Source organism: Eleutherodactylus coqui, chromosome 6, assembly GCF_035609145.1.
Source record: "Eleutherodactylus coqui strain aEleCoq1 chromosome 6, aEleCoq1.hap1, whole genome shotgun sequence".
Classification (NCBI taxonomy): domain Eukaryota; kingdom Metazoa; phylum Chordata; class Amphibia; order Anura; family Eleutherodactylidae; genus Eleutherodactylus; species Eleutherodactylus coqui.
The window spans coordinates 97,055,090-97,075,202 of NC_089842.1; the positions used below are offsets into that span (position 1 = coordinate 97,055,090).

The 20,113-nt window shown below is 46.3% G+C and overlaps 1 protein-coding gene across 2 annotated transcripts in view; it reads right to left on the reverse strand.

The window, feature by feature from the left end:
- Positions 1–20,113, reverse strand: part of LOC136632396 (galactoside alpha-(1,2)-fucosyltransferase 2-like) — a 56,994-nt gene that overhangs the window by 27,877 nt on the left and 9,004 nt on the right. The window contains exon 1 of one of the 2 annotated variants that reach the window (XM_066607230.1): positions 1,427–1,680. The exons of the other annotated variant lie outside the window; for it this stretch is intronic. The gene's annotated coding sequence lies outside the window, so the exon portion shown is untranslated. Of the gene's footprint in view, positions 1–1,426; positions 1,681–20,113 lie in introns of those variants that run through there. 2 annotated transcript variants of the gene reach the window in all.

Genomic DNA, 20,113 nt, shown 5'->3' on the forward strand with positions numbered 1-20,113 from the left:
CTCCTTTTCCCAGGACCTAGTGAAGGAAAGATTCCCTAGTGTACTGTGTCCAATCAGGATATCATAAATATTTGAGAGAAGGGAATTTCACAGGGAATGCTTGCAAAAATATTTCCTTTATCGGTGTTGGAGAAGCTTATAGCTAATAAGTCCAAGATATAGATCTTAGGGCGCATTCAGATGACTGTATATCGGCTGGGTTTTCACGCCCAGACGATATAAGGCGTCCCTCTCTGCAGGGGGAGGAGGCTGGAAGAGCCGGGAGCAGTGCACTGAGCTCCCGCCCCCTCTCTGCCCCTCTCCAGCTACGGCAATGTGCACATATGGGGCCAAGTCAAACGACCCTAAAAGCCTACCCACTGTTTAGATTGTCGATGAAAATGCCAGGTGATTAGTCTGGTGAAGACAGCGGCATAGTAGTATAACTGAAGGTTAGGCAACCCCCCCCCCCTCCCCCGCAGTTTAGACAGGGTCCGTTAGTTGTCTATGGTTTTCTCCCCCAAAACAAATCTATGGAAAACTGTTCTGAGTTGCTTAAAATACTCAGCTGGAAGTTTAATGGGGGGCATTTGGAATAGGTAAAGGAACCGTGGGGCAACGTCCATTTTAAAAACATTGATCCGTCTGAACCAAGACAGGTAATTCATAGAGAAAATAGTCAAATCCCATGTCATATGTTCCAACAAAGGGGTGTAATGCAAATGAAATAAGTCTACAGAAATATGTACCCCTAAGCATTGAATGGAAGACACATGCCATTCGAAAGCAAACTGGCCAGCTAAATACCCCACTTCTCCAGCAGGGGGAGACACTTCTCACAAATAGAAACAGATATGGTGCCAGCAGCCCAATCCAGAGCACTTTAGTAGTGAGGCAACAAATGCATAGTCACCTGGAACCAGAATCGATGATTCAATCTAGAATCATAGAAGAGAAACGTGACAGCATTCAAGGTGCAAAATTTAAAAGCCCTAATTCCTCCAAGGACATAACAGCAGCAACGTTTTGACCAGAAGGTCTTTGTCAAGCGTACACAGACCTAAGAGTGTTTCATATATACACACACACATATATATATATATATATATATATATATATATATTAGTGACTCAAGATAGAATTAGTCAAATAGGCCTCTCCCAATACACTTACATCAAGACAATTTAACTGCGCAGCCACAGGACCATAATCACCAAATCCTGCCAGACAACATTCGTAGAACGTCTTATGTGTGCGTCAAACTATCGCACTCAGATATAACCATCATATATAAGGATTCGCACAATATAGTCACATAAGGGGAAAAAAAGACGCTTGTGCGCGTTAATCCATCGTTCGCAACATGAATATATAGAGGTTTGTGGGGGCGTGGCCTGGATGGAGTTAATGGCAGAGGCATATCAGTTCAGCTCTGTACATTACTTACCCTTAGCAACTTCCAGTAACTTCTGAGGACTGAGAAAATCACCACCAGAGCAGTGGAGAGCTTCCTGAACCTCAGAATGTCCAAAAGAAAGCCTTCCAAAGTTGGACTGAAGAGGTTAACAGATTTCTTCCCCACCCGTGGAGAAGAAGCAGAGCTGAAAATAGCTGCTAATGCAGAGCAGAGGATAATGCCGGGTATGTCAGCCAGAGTAGACCTTCATGCCAAGAAGGGAGGTAAGAGAGCTTCCTCGTGTCCCTCCACCATTCAGCAACTCCCAGCCCCACACTAGAGAGCGATACGGCTTGTCACTGCAAGCAGAGATAGGAGAGCAGGCAGCCCTGCACAGCACGGGGAGTAGAAGGAGGGGGCCAACTGCCCACCATCTTCACAAGAGGAATCCATAGACTCCCGCAAAAACAAAATAATCTATAGGTGGGGACAACTCATTTTTTCTAATCTTTGAATATGTGTGCGTGTTTGTCCTTCTTTTAATTTTAATTGATCTTAATAAAAGCTATACAGATAGTCCCCGACTTGCGAACATTCGAGTTACGAATTTCGCTAGATACGAGCTATCTGTCCTGCACAGTATGATGTAATGCTATGGCATTACATCATACTGTGCAGGGACCCGGCAGGCTTCTATCAAGCCTGATAGAAGCCTGTCCGGTCAGATCGCGGCTGCTAGGCAGCCGGGGGCCTTCTGAAAGGCCCAAGAGCTGTCTATGCAGAGCGCCTATCAAGCCGTGCGCTTGATGGGCACTCTGCATAGGCAGCCCTGGGGCCTTTCAGGAGGTCCCCGGCTGCCTAGCAACCACACAGCGTCCCGCGATCTCATCGTGGGACGCTGTACGGGCCCCCTGAACGTCGGGTGCAGGCTGTTTCTTACAGCGGGCACCAGGCGGCAGCAGTTCTGACGAGCCGTGCCGCTTGTCAGAACTGTTAACACTTTAAATACCGCTGTGAGAGCCGGAACTGCTGCCGCCGGGTGCCCGCTGTAAGAACTGCCTGCACCCGACGTTGTATGGAGCGGGATCCACCCGCGATCCCGCTCCATACAAGCATTTGTTCGACTTGCGAACAAATCGACTTGCGAACAGGCTCCTGGAACGGAACCTGTTCGCAAGTCGGGGACCATCTGTATTTTAGTATTCTTAGTTTTTCGGTCGAAAAAGTAAGTCTCTTATAGGTGGGGATTTCCAACTAAGGTAATTGTACTCAAAGAGGGGAAATCCTCCATTATTTCTTCTTATGAGGAGGGCATAGCACTGCTGGAAAGATGGAGTCTGCCTACCCCCCAAGAGAACTCTCAACCCTTCATTGCAAGAAATTGGGTCCACAGAAAAGGTCACCCATCTAACAAAAAGTCCTTTAACCGTCACTAAAGTTCACAAGTTTCAACTTACCTCTACCTTCAAGACTAATAACTAGTGGTCCTCAAACCATTATTAAGGGTACCATCCTACAATGGTTGAACTGCTTACACCCCAAGTTAAGACCTTTATACGCAGGATCTCTATTGCCCTAGAGACTTGTAAAGGTCCTTTTCAGTTTCATGTTTATTCTCATTGATGAGTTATCATCAAAAAACAGTTTGCTTACCGCATTTTTATCCCTATTTTCCATATTCTTCAAAACCTGATTCTTTGAGACCCGAGCAGTCAACTAAAGCAAAAGGCCTCATGCCAACATGGAGTTAAACTTGCTGTCCCTGAACACTGGGGGTCTTAATTCACCTTATAAAAAGGTCTGCATTATGGAAAGAGACCCTGAACTCAAAAGTGGACATTCTATGTGCCCAAGAGACACATTTCGGCCACGGTAAAGAACCCAAGATGTCTTACCCTAAATTTCCCAGAATTTTTATGGCAAATGCTCCAAAGAAAAAAGTGGGAGTGCTGGTAGCTGTAAGAGACTCGATCGACTTCCAACTCCTGGAAATAGAGATGGACTTGGAGGGGAGATTTCTGATTTTGGTATGTAAAATTGGAGGATTCCTCATTGCTTTAGTGAATATCTACGTACCTAATCATCAACAGATCAGATTTTTGAACAGAGTAATTAGAAAGATAATAAAGATGCAAAGAGGAAGTCTAATCCTATGTGGGGACTTCAACTCGGTGGTGGACAGGGAACTAGACTCTAGTAACCTGTGCAGACAAGGAGGCACAACCCTATCCTTCTGGCTTCCTAGTAATGACTTGTATGATACTTTTAGAAGTTTGAATGTGAATTCTCGAGAATTTTCATATTACTCGCCTAGGTACCTCTCTTTCTCTAGGATCAACATGTTTCTGGTGGATCTCCCCACTCTTACGAAATTAAGGAAGGCATCCACCGGAGTGGCGTCATGGTCTGGTCACGCTCCAGGGAAAATCCCAATTTGTTTAGGGCTCAGCTCTCCTACTTTAGGGAGCTGGAGGAATAATACTTTTTTGATGAGGTTGCCTAAATTCCAAGAAAAAATTGGTAAGGCGCTGGAGGAATTCTTCTATTTTAATGATTTACCAGAGACATGTCGATTTACGCTATGGAACGCACACAAGTCAGTGATAATAGGAGCTATGATACAGCAATGGGCCATATATAAGTGAGAAAAGGCCAAATTACTTGAAACACCTTGTCAGAACTGACTAAAATTGAGAAGGATCTACAAACATCACCATCAACCCACCTACCCAACCTTCTAATAGAGACTAGACTAAAAGTGAGGAATATTCTCATCGATGATCGCAAAAAAAAATTTAAATACCTAAAGTCTACATACTATAGAGCCAATTACAAATATACAAACCTGATGGCAGAAAAAATCAAACAAAAAAGAATCAAATCAGAAATCCCCTTCATAGCCAATCCCAAGACAGGTATCAAAACTTCAAATCTCATTGAAATAACAGAGATTTTCAGGAAGTATTATGAATCCTCTTACAATCTTAGCGAGGAGAACACGTTAGATCAACCCTCTGAAGCTGAGATTGACCGGTTCCTCTTACCTCTGCAACTTCCGTCCCTAACTAAAGACCAACTAGGAAAATTAAATTAACTCTATAACAATCCAAGAAATACTGAAATAATAAAAGCATGCAAAAAAGACAAGGCTCCAGGTCCGGATGAGTACTCAAATGAGTATTACAAAACCTTTGGGACCTAGGAATGGGTTCTAGCGAACCATATGGCTAATACCTTCAACCTAGCAATAGAAAGAGGTTCATTACCTCCAGAGTTGCTCCAAGCCAACATAGTCACGATACCCAAACCAGGTAAAGACTTCTCCTCACCTGCCAATTTCAGACCCATCTCACTGCTTAATAGTGACACCAAGTTTTACGCCAAACTATTAGCAACACACCTGTTAGAGATTGTTCCACAACTCATCCACAGCGACCAATCAGGATTTGTCAAAGGGTGACAGACACCACAAGAAGATTGTTGGACCTAATGGTGAAGATGGAGGGCTCTCGGATGCCTTCTCTGCTTCTCACCTTGGATGTGGAGAAAGCGTTCAACAGGATCCATTGGGCTTATGCATTTGGGACCCTCAGAAAGATGGGCTTTAGAGATGACATTTTGAGAGCCATTCAGGCCTTGTATGTGGCCCCTTCAGCTAGGGTCCTGATAAACAGAGTCATTTCTAATACTTTCAGTATTTCAAACGGGACCAGACAGGGGTGTCCACTGTCACCAACGTTATTCGTCTTGACCATGGAACCCCTGTCGGAAGCAGAGTAGAAATTGAAATTAAAAGTATTTCTTTCTCTCATAGACAACCTGAGATAGGGCTCTTTGCGGACGATATTATTTTAATGTTGACTTCACTGTTGGAGTCACTTAGAGTAGTGTCAAGAGTTTTGTCCGCATTTGGGAAAATATCTTATTATAAAATCAACCCAACTAAATTTAATCTGATGGACTTTCATGTGTCCACTAACCTTCAACAACAAATTAAGAAGGAGTTTCCTTATGAGTAGAACAACTCAGGAACGCCATACCCAGGTATTTCTTTATCCTCCCCGGTGGGAAGCATTTTAGATGCCAATCTATGTACAATACTAGAAGATATAAATACCAAATCAGATACATACAATAGAGTAGAATTCTCATGGCTGCGAAGAATTGTGTTGTATAAAATAATGATCCTTCCTAAGATCTTATATAAACTCCGCACAATCCCACTCAAAAGCTCTACTTCAAGTCTTAGGGATTTGCACAAACAGATGATGGCATTTATCTGGAACAAGAAAAAAAAAACAGAGTAGCAGCTTCCATCATACATAGTCCTACAGAAAGCGGGGGGAATGGGTGTCCCTAAACCTTGAAGCCTACTATAAAGCTAACAATATATTTCTAATTAGAGCCTGGTGTACTCAAGTTGGTGGGATTAGTATTGTTATTTGGCCTAACAAATAACAATACTCATTAGGGGGGAGAAAGCTACGTAACCTGCCACTGGCAGGCTGCTGTAACCACACTCTGGCTCTCAAGCTACATCCGACATTTGAAACAGCCCTGGCAATCTGGAATCAATTGCTACATATTTCTAGAGAACACATCCCAAGAATGGAGCTTCTTATCCCCATAGAAGTATTAGAATTCTGGGTGGAGGATCTATAGGTGTAGAGGTGGAAAGATAGAGGAATTAGTTTAGTTTCTGATTTCATGAAGGGTCCACAGATGAAACCCTTAATCAAGCTTCAAGAGGAGTTTCGTCTGCCCGATGGAGACTTTTTTAAATACTCACAAATCAGGATGACCTGGTCAATATATCATGCTCATGTGATCTCGCTACCTACGTACCTCTACAAATATTTCTTTGAGCCTCCTCCATACTTCCTCACTTTATCAAATTTCTCAGGACACTTACGTCCCTTGTAGACTATATAATTATATAGCACCACCGAATTGACCAGCTTTCTCCACATTGAGAGTGAGGGGTTCTTACGATCCATCCACCGCAATGCAATCGTTTTTCTAGCAAGGAACAATGATTCCCTCAGAAAAATCTTTTTATGGTGTTGCCAGCTTTCTTCATCTAATATTCCAAATAAGCAGATCTCTGGGCTCGGTGGAACAGGGACTCCCACAAGTTCAGAGAGTAAACCTGTGACCTCCCCCCAGAAACTTTCAATAACAGGACACTCCCACATCATGTGCCAAAAATCGGAATATTCGCAGGAATACCTAATGCAGTTTGTAGACTGTATTCTGCCCATTTTGTACAATCTCGCTGGAATGAGATAGCACTGATACACTATATACAGTTGGATCATTTTATTATTGGCTGCTGGGGATACATATAGAGGAGATTCCAGGAGCTCTTGGAATGTATCGTCTGTTAGTGTCGGTATCAGTGTCCTCCATTTTATTAGGGCAGAGGGTATATCTTGAGAGGCTCGTATTGAGATAAGGTGGGAGTATAGTGCTGATATGAGGCCCTGGGGGCCTTGGGAGCAAAGGATGCCTATTAAGGGGTAATGAGAAATAGCAGGTCTGGGTGGCGGGAACTGCGCCTCTAAAGCGTGTCTGATCTGGAGAAATCTATAGAAATGGGAATGGGGTAGATCATATTTATTTTGTAGCTGCTCAAATGAGGACAGGGTGTTCTGTGGATAGAGGTCTGCCAGGGTCCGGATGCCATATTGTTCCCAAATGTGGGCGTCCTCCAGTCGGAGTAATTCTGGGAGCCCATGATTACGCCAAAGGGGAGTGTCAGCTATTATGTCCATAAAACTGCCAATTGACTTGGCCTGCCGCCAGACCTGAGAGGATAACCTATTAATTGGTAGCATTTTGCCTGTTAGGGTAGAAGGAGATTCCAGCAGGGGCCACAATCTAGGGATTTTAAGATAATGTGCCAGATGCACCTCAGAGTTGGGGAGAGGGTCATCACTCAGCCAGCTTCTCAAGTGAATTAGCTGGCTTGCCACATAGTAAATGAACAAATCTGGCAGGGCAGCGCCCGCGTCTTGCTTCGGCCTCTGAAGCATAGAGATTCATAGTTTGGGGCGGGAATTTCCCCAAATAAAGGAAGACATCAGGGACTGCATGGATTTAAAGAAGCGGGACGGGATATGCAACGACACATGCTGCATTATGTATAGGCACTTTGGTAATACTATTAGTTTGATAAGATTGATTCGCCCCGCTACCGAGAGCGGTAGGGAGCCCCATATTTTAAACTTAGACCTGAATAAATCTATTAGGGGGTATACATTTAGCTCTAGAGACTTTCCCACATCATTGGTTATCTGTAACCCCAGGTATTTAAACTGGTTTGAGATCCGGAGGCCGCAAAGTGAGTCAATATCGCCCAGACGACTCCCACCAGAAACAGGCATCAGGGCCGATTTAGTCCAGTTGATTTGAAGGCCCGAGAATTCACCAAAAGTATTAATAAGATTTATCACATGGGGGGGGGGGTTTGCTCAGGGTCCGCCAAGAAAAGCAAGAGATCATCGGCATATAAAGCCACTCGATCTTCCCTGTCCCCCCACTGTGACACCCCTGTATAACTGGGTTTCTCGTAGAATCATTGCCAACGGCTCAATGGCCAGGGCAAATAGTATGGGGGAGAGGGGACACCCCTGTCTAGTTCCTCTATGTAGTCGGAAGTAGGGAGAACAGGATCCATTAATGGAAATAGCTGCTAGGGGGGATTTGTACAGAAGAGTGATCCAGCGTATAAAAGTCTCGCCGAAGCCAAATCTCTGTAAAACCTGGAAGAGAAAGGGCCATTCAATGGAATCGAATGCCTTTGCTGCATCTAAGGAGGCCAAGGCCCAATCCTGTTCTCTATACTTCCTCACTTTAACATTTTTCTGCAGGATATTTACAGGAGAAGGGAGTTTGGCTCCAAGAGAAACTAAAAAAAGCCCATATACTAAATTGGGAAAGGGAATTGGTAAATTTATTCTCTTCCCGACAATGGAATCTTGCATACTTCTGGGCATTCAAGGCATCCCTATGTGCAAATCTTTTAGAGGTGCACAGCAAAGTGTTCACATGATGGTACAGATCTCCAGCAAGACTTTCAGATTTTTCCCCTGATTCCTCTGACAGATGCTGGAGAGGATGTGAGAAAAGAGGGACACTAATCCACATTTTCTGGAGTTGCCAGATCGTTCAGACCACATGAAGGCCTTCTTCTCTCTCTTGGCAAGGTGTTGGGGATCTATGTGGGTTCACCACCTGAACTAGCGATCTTGCTGATAGGGATAGATAAGGTCCTTATTAAATTCAGGAAATTATTTACACATGGGCTTCTTTCTATTAAACTATAAGTAGCAAGATTCTGGAGGTCGGACCACACTCCAACAGAGGTTGAGATTATCTAAATGATGTCCGAACACTGCTAATATGAAAAAATTCACACCTACAGACACAACAAAATTGAGAATTTTATAGAAACCTAGGGGCCCTGGTTAAAACATTTCAAAACAGACATACCTATTCATTTACCATAATTATGGGGGCGATACCTAATTTAGTCTTATCTGAGTTCATCACATCAACCTTCCCTAAAGTTTAGAGCCGCCTTCACAAGGAAAGATTTGCCCAGGGTCTCGGATAATTCACAGTCTCGGAGCATCAGTATTAGCCTACCAGAAAATATAAAATATAGTAACTTACCCATTATAGGGAAAGTTGAGTAGATCCAAGATATTCTGATCCAGTAAACCAAATTTCCCTTTTCTTCCCCCTCCCTACCTTTCTCTTCCCTTCCTGGATATTACCCCCCTCCTCCCTTTATTAATTCTCATGCTTCTACAGGTCATTATTAATAAACTTATAGAACAGCTATAGTTTTGTGCTAAGAATACGAATATTCTTTTTATTTGTCAATATATATCAAGGGATAAGAATCCAATGTCTTTCAACAACCGAATGTATTACTTTTCACACCACCAATATTGGATTGCTGTAATTTTTTACAGAACAGCTAATATGTATGGAATTTGACAAATCTATTTGGTTATTGTATTGATTGCACAATCTGTTTTCAATAAAAATTATTGAACATTAATATATAGAGGTTTGTCATCCAATTTTAATAAAAACATTGTAAATGGGACATCAAAATAAATCCCTATGTGCTCTGATATGAACATGTGGAAACAAATAATTCCACTACTGTATATCTCCCAGTTAGCCATCTAACGAATCTCATAAATGTTCGCACTAGCACTCGAATAATCAATTGCAAATAGGAATGACTCCATAATGGGTGTAAAATCACCCAAATGTGCATTCCTACTAACGCAGGATTATAAGAGTAAAACATTGCGAACGGAAATGCACAGTCAAGACAGATAGTGTATATAGTTACCTATACATATAATCCCAAAATTGAGGACCAAAAAAAAGGGAAACATTTTCATATGGGTATTCTCAATAGATACAGCTAAACAACACCATAACAGATATAAATCCCATGTTTCAAATTAGTGACCCATAAAAATATATTCAAGGATGTCAAGAATCAGCAATCCCTTTATATCATTCATAGGCACCAATCAGGAAAAATTATCGGAGTGGCGAATAACAGTAAATATTCCAAAAGAATATCTCATGATGGATTTGGATTGTAAGAATATGTTGTTCCCACCCCACATGGAATGACAATCCTCCAAAAAATCCATGTTAGCCATGTGCACACAAGATTCTGACTGGCCATCACATGACTAAAAAACAAAGCCAGAAACCTAATAAAAACTATATATAATAAACAGATATGATATCGCAAAAAAGGCTGGAATCTCATATATATGGTTGTACATTATATTCCATATTTAAACCTTTCGGTGACATGCTATCTAGAGATGAGCGAGCACCAAAATGCTCGGGTGCTCGTTGCTCGAGTCGAATTTTCCGCGATGCTCGAGAGTTCGTTTCGAGTAACGAACCACATTGAAGTCAAGGGGCGACTCGAGCATTTTTGTATATGACCCATGCTCCGTTAAGGTTTTTATTTGTGAAAATCTGGAAAACCAAAGAAAGTGATGGAAATGACATAGATACGGATAGGGCAGGCGAGGGGCAACATGCTGGCCTGCATCTCAGGTTCCCAGGTCCCACTGTTAAGCCACAATAGTGGCCAGAGTGGGCCCCCCCCCCTAACAATTTTTACTTCGGACAAACCCTCATTGGCAAGGCACACCTTAGCAAAGCACCACACTACCTCCAACTAAGCACAAGCACTGCCTGCGGGACACACCGCTGCCTCTTCTCCTGGGTTACATGCTGCCCAACCCCCCCACACGACCCTGCGTCCGCAGTGCACACAAAAGTGTCCCTGCGCAGCCTTCAGCTGCCCTCATGCCAAACGCAGGCTGCATAGCCACACCACCCTCATGTCTATTTATAAGTGCGTCTGACATGAGGAGGAACTGGAGGCACACACTGCAGAGGTTTGGCAGGGCCAGGCAGTGACCCTCTTTAAAAGGGGCTGGGCGATAGCCCACAATGCTGTACAGAAGCAATGAGATATCCAATCCTGTGCCACCACCGTCAGGAGCTGCAAACGTGGGCATAGCAATGGGGAATCCATGTGCCACACAGTATTCATTCTGTCAAGGTGTTGCATAGCTCAATCGACACCGCAAGGGGAAAGCCATCTGCACTCTGCCCCCTACCCAAGTCAGTCAGTGTCTTTGTGCCAGACAGGTCAAACACTGCGATGGGAACTAAGTGGGCACCAACAGCATAGGTGGGTCCTAGGCAACCCAAGACATGAACAATTAATAAATCTGAGCGGCCAAACATGGCAGACTTGCACCGCGCCCACGACATTTTTCTCGGCCCACAGCTTCAGCAATCGTAGGCAGGAAGCGGACTTTCACTGCACCCAGGACATAGGCCTCTGCGCAAACCCTCAGCAATCGTGGGCCTAGAGCAGACTTCAATGCTAGCGTAGCTGTGAACGTCTCATTAGCGCTGTATTGCTCCTGTAGTTTGTCCCAATGCAGTGCCCCGGATAGTAGAGCTAATGTCAGATTAAATACAGGTGGGCTTTGGCCCACACTGCATGCCCCAGTCAGACTGGGGTTTTTTATCAATAGTCACAGGCAGGTACAACTCTGCAATGGGAATTACGTGTGCTCCCACAGTACGGGTGGCTCCCTGGAACCCACCGGCGGTACATAAATAAATCCCATTGCAGTGCCCCGGACAGCAAAGCTAACGTCAGATAAAATACAGGTGGGCTTTGGCCCACACTGCATGCACCAGTCAGACTGGGTTTTTTTTATAAAAAGACACAGGCCGGTACAACTCCCCTATGGGAAGTCTGTGTGGAGTGGACCCACAGCATGGGTGGGTCCCAGGAAGCCACTGGTGGTACATAAATAAACCCCATTGCAGTGCCCTGGACAGCAGAGCTAACGTCAGATTAAATACAGGTGGGCTTCGGCCCACACTGCATGCCCCAGTCAGACTGGGGTTTTTTATAAGTACACACAGGCAGGTACAACTCCCTTATGTGAAGTCCGTGTGGACCCACAGCATGGGTGGCTCCCTGGAACCCACCGGCGGTACATAAATAAATCCCATTGCAGTGCCCTGCACAGCTGAGCTAACGTCAGATGAAATACAGGTGGGCTTCGGCCCACGCTGCATGCCCCAGTCAGACTGGTGATTTTTTATAAAAAGACACAGGCCGGTACAACTCCCCTATGTGAATTCTGTGTGCACCCACAGCACGGGTGGCTCCCTGGAACCCAGCGGCGGTACATAATTAAATCCCATTGCAGTGCCCTGCACAGCTAAACTAACGTCAGATTAAATACAGGTGGGCTTCTGCCCACACTGCATGCCCCAGTCAGACTGGGTTTTTTTTTTATAAAAAGACACAGGCCGGTACAACTCCCCTATGTGAATTCCGGGTGAACACACAGCATGGGTGGGTCCCTGGAAGCCACCAGCGGTACATAAATACATCCCATTGTAGTGCCCTGCACAGCTGAGCTAACGTCCAGTTAAATACAGGTGGGCTTCGGCCCACACCGCATGCCCCAGTCAGACTGGGGTTTTCTATAAGCAGGCACAGGCAGGTACAACTCCCCTATGTGAATTTCGGGTGAACACAGCATGGGTGGGGCCCTGGAAGCCACCGGCGGTACATAAATAAATCCCATTGCAGTGCCCTGCACAGCTGAGCTTACGTCAGATTAAATACAGGTGGGCTTCGGCCCACACTGCATGCCCCAGTCAGACTGGGTTTTTTTATAAATAGACACAGGCAGGTACAACTCCGCAATGTGAATTCCGTGTGCACTCGCAGCATGGGTGGCTCCCTGGAACCCACCGACGAAATATAAATTAATCCCATTGCAGTGCCTCCCTTAAAGCAGAGGTAACGCGAGAAGAAATTCAGGTTGGCTTCGGCCCACACTGCATGCTCCAGTCAGTCTGGGTAATTTACATAGTCACAGGTCGGTACAACTCCGCTATGGGAAGTCTGTGTGCACCCACAGCAGGGGTGGGTCCCAGGAAGCCAACGACGGTACATAAAAATATCCCATTGCAGTGCCGCCCTTAAAGCTGAGGTAACGTGAGAAGAAATGCAGGATGGCTTTGGGCCGCACTGCATGCTCCAGTCAGTATGTGTAATTTACATTGTGACAGGTACATAGAACTCCACTATGGGAAGTCTGTGTGCACCCACAGTATGGGTGGCTCCCTGGAACCCACCGACGGGGTGGGTTGAGTGAGTGACAGCATATTAGCCTGCAATGGACAAGTTTGTCCTCCACAGCATTGTCTGGCTGCCGGCATATTTGTAGTGCTTATGGCGGTTGCGCCTGTCCTACTGCGATTTTGCCGATGGCGATTGTGCCTGCCTTGTGGCGATACTGCCTATGGCGACCGTGTCTGTTTGAAGAGTAAGGGGTGTTGGATTTTTGTTTTTTTCTGTGAATTATTCATAACATTGCAGTGCGCCGAATAGCAAAGATAATGTGAGATAAAATGCAGGTAGGCTTCGGCCCACACTGCATGCCCTAGTCAGTCTGGGTAATTTTTTTTGGGCCATGTACGTTGAACACCGCGATGGGAACACTTAGTGCACCCATAGTATGCACAGACCCCTGTAATACTCCTGTAGCAAAGGTATAAGCTGACCCCAATAACAGTTATGTTGCAGATGTCGAGGGAAACCCTATTAACACTTCTGTAGTAACAGTATAAACGGACCCCAGTAACATTTCAGTAGCTGCAGTATAGGCAGAGCCCAGTAACATTTATGTAGAAGCAGTATAGGGAGAGCCCAGTATTAGTAACATTTCAGTAGTAGCAGTATAGACAAGCCCCAGTAACATTTTCGTAGAAGCAGTATGGGCAGAGCCCAGTATTAGTAACATTACAGTAGTAATAGTATACACAAACCAAGGTAACATTTCAGGAGCAGAAGTATCGGCAGACCGAAGTTACATTTCTGTTGCAGAAGTATAGTCAGACCCCTCTAGCATTACTGTGGCAGAAGTATAGGTAGGCAGAACAGAGTTACATTTCTGTAGCAAAAGTGTAGGCCAACCCCAGACACATTGGTGTACCATGAGTGCAGGCGAAGCCCATAAAAATTACTTGGATTACATTGTAGGCGAGGGTCCAAAAAATTGGTGTACCGACAGTACAAATGTACCCCAGAAAAATTGCCCATTCCCAACCCAGAGGACAGGTGAAACCCATTAATCGCTTAGCTTACTGTGGCTTAATTTGTAACTAGGCCTGGAGGCAGGCCAGTTAAAATAAAAATTGGTTCAGGTGTAAGTTTCAATGCTTTAATGAGAATTGAAACTTATAAATATTGTTTACAAAAGTTATATGAGCCTTTTGGGCCACAGAAAAATTGCCCGTTCGGGGTGATTACGTGAGGTTTCAGGAGGAGGAGCAGGAGGAGAAGGACGAATATCATACACAGATTGACAAAGGTAAAGGTCCCCATTTTTTAAGGTGATAGAGAACAATACGTGCATACGCGGTTGCTGCGCAAAAAAAATATTTAGGTACCGCTGCTGTCCGCTGGTGGAGAAGAGAAGCCTGGGGAAATCCAGGCTTTGTTCATCTTTATGAGTGTAAGCCTGTCGGCACTGTCAGTTGACAGGTGCGTACGCTTATCTGTGATGATTCCCCCAGCTGCACTAAACACCCTCTGTGACAAGACGCTAGCCGCAGGGCAAGCCAGCACCTCCAGGGCATACAGCGCGAGTTCGTGCCATGTGTCCAGCTTTGACACCCAGTAGTTGTATGGAGCAGAGGCGTCACGGAGGACGGTGGTACGATCGGCTACGTACTCCCTCACCATCTTTTTACAGTGCTCCCTCCGACTCAGCCTTGACTGGGGAGTGGTGACACAGTCTTGCTGGGGAGCCATAAAGCTGGCAAAGGCCTTGGAGAGTGTTCCCCTGCCTGCGCTGTACATGCTGCCTGATCTCCGCGCCACCCCTTCTACTTGGCCCTCGGAACTGCGCCTTCTGCCACTTGCGCTGTCGGATGGGAAGTTTACCATCAGTTTGTCCACTAGGGCCCCGTGGTATTGCATCACTCTCGAACCCCTTTCCTCTTCGGGAATGAGAGTGGAAAGGTTCTCCTTATACCGTGGGTCGAGCAGTGTGTACACCCAGTAATCCGTAGTGGCCAGAATGCGTGTAACGCGAGGGTCATGAGAAAGGCATCCTAATATGACGTCAGCCATGTGTGCCAGGGTACCTGTACGCAACACATCGCTGTCCTCACTAGGAAGATTACTTTCAGGATCCTCCTCCTCCTCCACAGGCCATACACGTTGAATGGATGAGAGGCAAGCAGTATGGGTACCCTTTCCGACCACCGTTTCCGACCGCAAAGCCTTTATGCTTTGCAGGGAACTTCTCAACAGGCATAGCAGGGGAATGGTGACGCTAATGATTGCAGCATCGCCGCTCACCATCTGGGTAGACTCCTCAAAGTTTCCAAGGACCTGGCTGATATCTGCCATCCAGGCCCACTCCTCTGTAAAGAATTGAAGAGGCTGACTCCCACTACGCCGCCCATGTTGGAGTTGGTATTCCACTATAGTTCTATGCTGCACATATAGCCTGGCCAACATTTAAAGCGTAGAGTTCCACCGTGTGGGCACGTCGCAAAGCAGTCGGTGCACTGGCAGATGAAACCGATGTTGCAGGGTCCTCAGGGTGGCAGCGTCCATGTTGGACTTGCGGAAATGTGCGCTGACCTGGCGCACCTTGCCAAGGAGGTCTGACAAGTGTGGGTAGCCTTTCAGAAACCGCTGAACCACAAAATTAAAGACGTGGGCTAGGCATGGCACGTGCGTGAGGCTGCCGAGCTGCAGAGCCGCCACCAGGTTACGGCCGTTGTCACACACGACCATGCCCGATTGGAGGCTCAGCGGAAAAAGCCAGCGGTTGGTCTGCTCTGTCAGACCATGTAACAGTTCGTGGGCCGTGGGCCTCTTCTCTCCTAAGCTGAGTAGTTTCAGCACGGCCTGCTGACGCTTGCCCACCACTGTGCTGCCGCGCCGCGCCACACTGACTGCTGGCGACGTGCTGCTGCTGACATGTCTTGATTGCGAGGTAGAGGTTGCGTTGGAGGAGGAAGGTTTAGTGGAGGTACACCGCCGAAGATACCAACACCGACCTGGGGCCCGCAATTCTGGGGGTGGGTAGGACGTGAGCGGTCCCAGGCTCTGACTCGGTCCCAGCCTCCACTAAATTCACCCAATGTGCCGTCAGTTAGATATAGTGGCCCTGCCCGCCTGTGCTTGTCCACGTGTCCATTGTTAAGTGGACCTTGCCAGTAACCGCGTTGGTGAGTGCGCGTAATATGTTGCGGGAGACGTGGTCGTGCAGGGCTGGGACGACACACCGGGAAAAATAGTGGCGACTGGGGACAGAGTAGCGCGGGGCCGCGCGCTGCCATCATGTTTTGGAAAGCCTCACTTTCCACAAGCCTGTACGGGAGCATCTCCAGACTGATCAATTTGGCTATGTGGACATTTAAAGCTTGAGCGTGCGGGTGCATGGCAGCGTATTTGCACTTTCGCTCCAATGATTCTCTTAGCGACAGCTGGATGCTGCGCTGAGAGACATTGCTTGATGGGGCTGAGGACAGCGGAGGTGAGGGTGTGTGTCCAGCCCAAGAGAGGCTCGTGCCTGTGTCGTGAGTGGTGGGTTGGATCTCAGTGGCAGGTTGGGGCCCAGGGGGAGAGGCAGTGGCGCAACCCGGAGGCGGTGAACGGCCTTCAGCCCACCTAGTGGGGTGCTTGGCCATCATATGCCTGCGGATGCTGGTGGTGGTGAGGCTGGTGGTGGTGGCTCCCCGGCTGATCTTGGCGCGACAAAGGTTGCACACCACTGTTCGTCGGTCGTCCGCAGTCTCAGTGAAAAACTGCCAGACCTTTGAGCACCTTGGCCTCTGCACGGTGGCTTGGCGCGAGGGGGTGCTTTGGGAAACAGCTGGTGGATTATTCGCTCTGGCCCTGCCTCTACCCCTGGCCACCCCACTGCCTCTTCCAACCTGTCCTGCGGCTGCAATTGCCTCCCCCTCTGAAGACCTGTCCTCAGTTGGCTTATCACACCAGGTGGGGTCAGTCACCTCATCGTCCAGCGGCTCTTTCTCCGAATCCTCTGTGTGCTCCTCCCTCAGACTTACTGCCCTTACTACTGCCTCACTGGATAGACAACTGTGTCTCATCGTCATCGTCCTCCTCACCCACTGAAAGCTCTTGAGACAGTTGCTGGTAGTCCCCAGCCTCTTCCCCCGGACCCCGGGAACTTTCCAAAAGTTGGGCATCGGTCACGACAAACTCTTCCGGTGGGAGAGGAACCATTGTTGCCCAATCTGGGCAGGGGCCCGAGAACAGTTCCTGGGAGTCTGCCTGCTCCTCAGCATGTGTCATTTTCATGGAGTGAGGAGGCTGGGAGGAAGAAGGAGCAGCAGCCAGAGGATTCAGAGTTGCAGCAGAGGACGGCGTAGAAGACTGGGTGGTCGATAGATTGCTGGATGCACTTTCTGCCATCCACGACAGGACCTGCTCACACTGCTCATTTTTTAATAAAGGTCTACCACATGTACCTAAAACTTGGGATATGAAGCTGGGGACCCCAGAAACGTTCCTCTCCCCTAATCCCGCAGCAGCCGGCTGCGATTCTCCTGGACCAGGAACTGGGCCTATGCCCACACCCTCACGTGGAACTCCACGTCCTCGACCGCGTCCACGTCCTCTACCCCTACCCCTCAGCATGGTGGATTAAGAATCGAGCAGACACTGAGCGGTGTAAAAATGTTTGTGAACTATTGCCGCGCAGTTGGTGGCTGCCAGCGGTTATACAACGCAAAATGAAGCCAGAGATAAATTATAAGGAAGGATGCAAGCAGGACTAGCTGTGCAATATGCATTTGTGATGCACCTGAAGTCCCACAGGCCACGCAGTGATATGCACTGGGTTACAGGCAGCCGTAAAAAGGATTTCTTTTTTAAAATTGTTTTTTTTCAATGCAATGCTGGCTATGGAGCATATATTGGACTTTCCCTCTATGGGTGTATGCCCCCATAAACTGTGCTGGCAGCTGACTGGTAACACAGAGCGGTGAAAAAAATTGGTGCTTTCTTGGCGTGCACTTGGAGGCAGACAGCGCTTACGTTACGCTAACTGCACCCAGCAAAGAATGTAACTGATGGCTGGACGCAGGCCTTGCTGTGCACTATGCAGTTTAGATGCACCTCAAGTCCCACAGGCCACGCAGTAATATGCACTGGGTTACAGGCAGCTGTAAAAAGGATTTCTTTTTTAAAATTGTTTTTTTTCAATGCAATGCTGGCTATGGAGCGTGTATTGGACTTTCCCTCTATGGGTGTATGCCACCATACACTGTGCCGGCAGCTGACTGGTAACACAGAGCGGTGAAAAAAATGTGTGCTTTCTTGGCGTACACATGGAGGCAGAGAGCGCTTACATTACACTAACTGCACAGGTAGCCCTAAGAAGGACCGTTGGGATTGCTGTAGACAGGATTCCACACTACCACTGTCCCTGCCTCACCAATACTTCCCCTATACTATGTAGTACAGACTGCAGCCTGAGAACGCTATAGCTGTAATGGGGCTGTACGCCCGATATACAAAAAAAAACAAAAAAAAAGTGCAAAACTGCTTCACGCAGCCACAACAGTAGTGCAGTAGGTGAGCTGTGGCCCTAAGAAGGACCGTTGGGGTTCTTGCAGACGCTAACACTCTCCCTATAGCATTTATTGGTTATATTTAAAACCTATTTGGACGAACACAGGGCACAACACGGAAGCCACTGGGTTAATAGAAGTGTAGAAGTCTCCTCAGAGACTTAGGCGTGACATCCTATGCTGCTTCCCTCTACATGATGATTATAACGGAGGGGAACAGCGTATTGTAGGAAGTTGGCGAGATACAGTGGCTTTAATTGACGAACAATTAAAAAGAACTCGGACCAGATTTTGTACTGATGTCCCTTTCTTATGCTCTTAGTTTCAGGAAAGAAGTTCACTATCAGATTGGTGAACACCTCGCTACCATCACTAAATAAGCCTAGCAGTAAAGCTGGAATAAGTGACGAGCATAATACAGTCTTGAGCAGAGGGAAGATAGATTTCTAGAGGGTTATATTGTGACGAAAGGTAAATAGTGTATATCCTGCAATGATACAGGTCTTCACACTATTGTTCATAAACCTATATGTCTCTCTAGAGTCCCTCTTATGCTTAGAATCATGTGAGCAAAAGAAAGAAAAGGAAAAAGGAGGAAGGAAAAGTTGTGGGCCCAGTGTAATTGTCAGTGGACACACTTCTTCTCATTCCAGGAACTATATAGCAGTCCTTGATTGTTTAATTCATTCAGATTTCTGATATAGGCATTGATGCACTTGTATTTACTCTCTCAGTACTGTATAATCTCTTGTAATTTATTCTCATTCTCAACGCGTTTCTCCGCTAATAATGGCGGGTCATCAGAAGATCATTGAGTTTAGTACTAAAGGATCAGCTTTAGATGTTTATTAGTACACAAAGCACGAAACAATAGTGCTTGTTCATAGTCTATTTCCGAGTTCACTCAGAACCATTAAGATACGATGATAGACCAATCATTTTAAGTGGTTGTGTTGTATCTACTCATGCACAATGATAGATTGATGTACATAAAATAAAAAAGGAGCCAACCAGATATAGGCGGTATCCTATTTGATGTCAGCTAAAACATAGCTGGCATCAATATCAGTCATACACTGCCAAATAACGGTGGTGTTCCGTATTCAGATAGAGGACGACTCTTTTAAGACATTGATGCGCAAGTGGCATTAGGTCTAATTTGTGGGCTATTAATGGGTCTTGACGGACCCTTCTTCAGAAGATGCCCCCTAGTCAGACCAGGACTTTTGTCCAAGATAATAAATATAGCAGCCAGGTCTGATTCAATATCTCAATGTGCACAGTAGCGATTCCTTCACTATGCCTGAGATCGGGCAATATAGAACATACAGTGGCAGTTTTTCTAGAGGATGCCTCTCTAAGAAAAAGATTTTTTTGAAATTGAGAATAAGCCCTTTATGCCAGCAAATAGGTAAGAATGACCCCTGTCAAATAGTGCAAGGCCCAGGTTTGCCAGTAAAAAAGGTATAAGCAACACCTGAGTCTGATCTAATGATTAGATCTGCACAATGGGGTCAC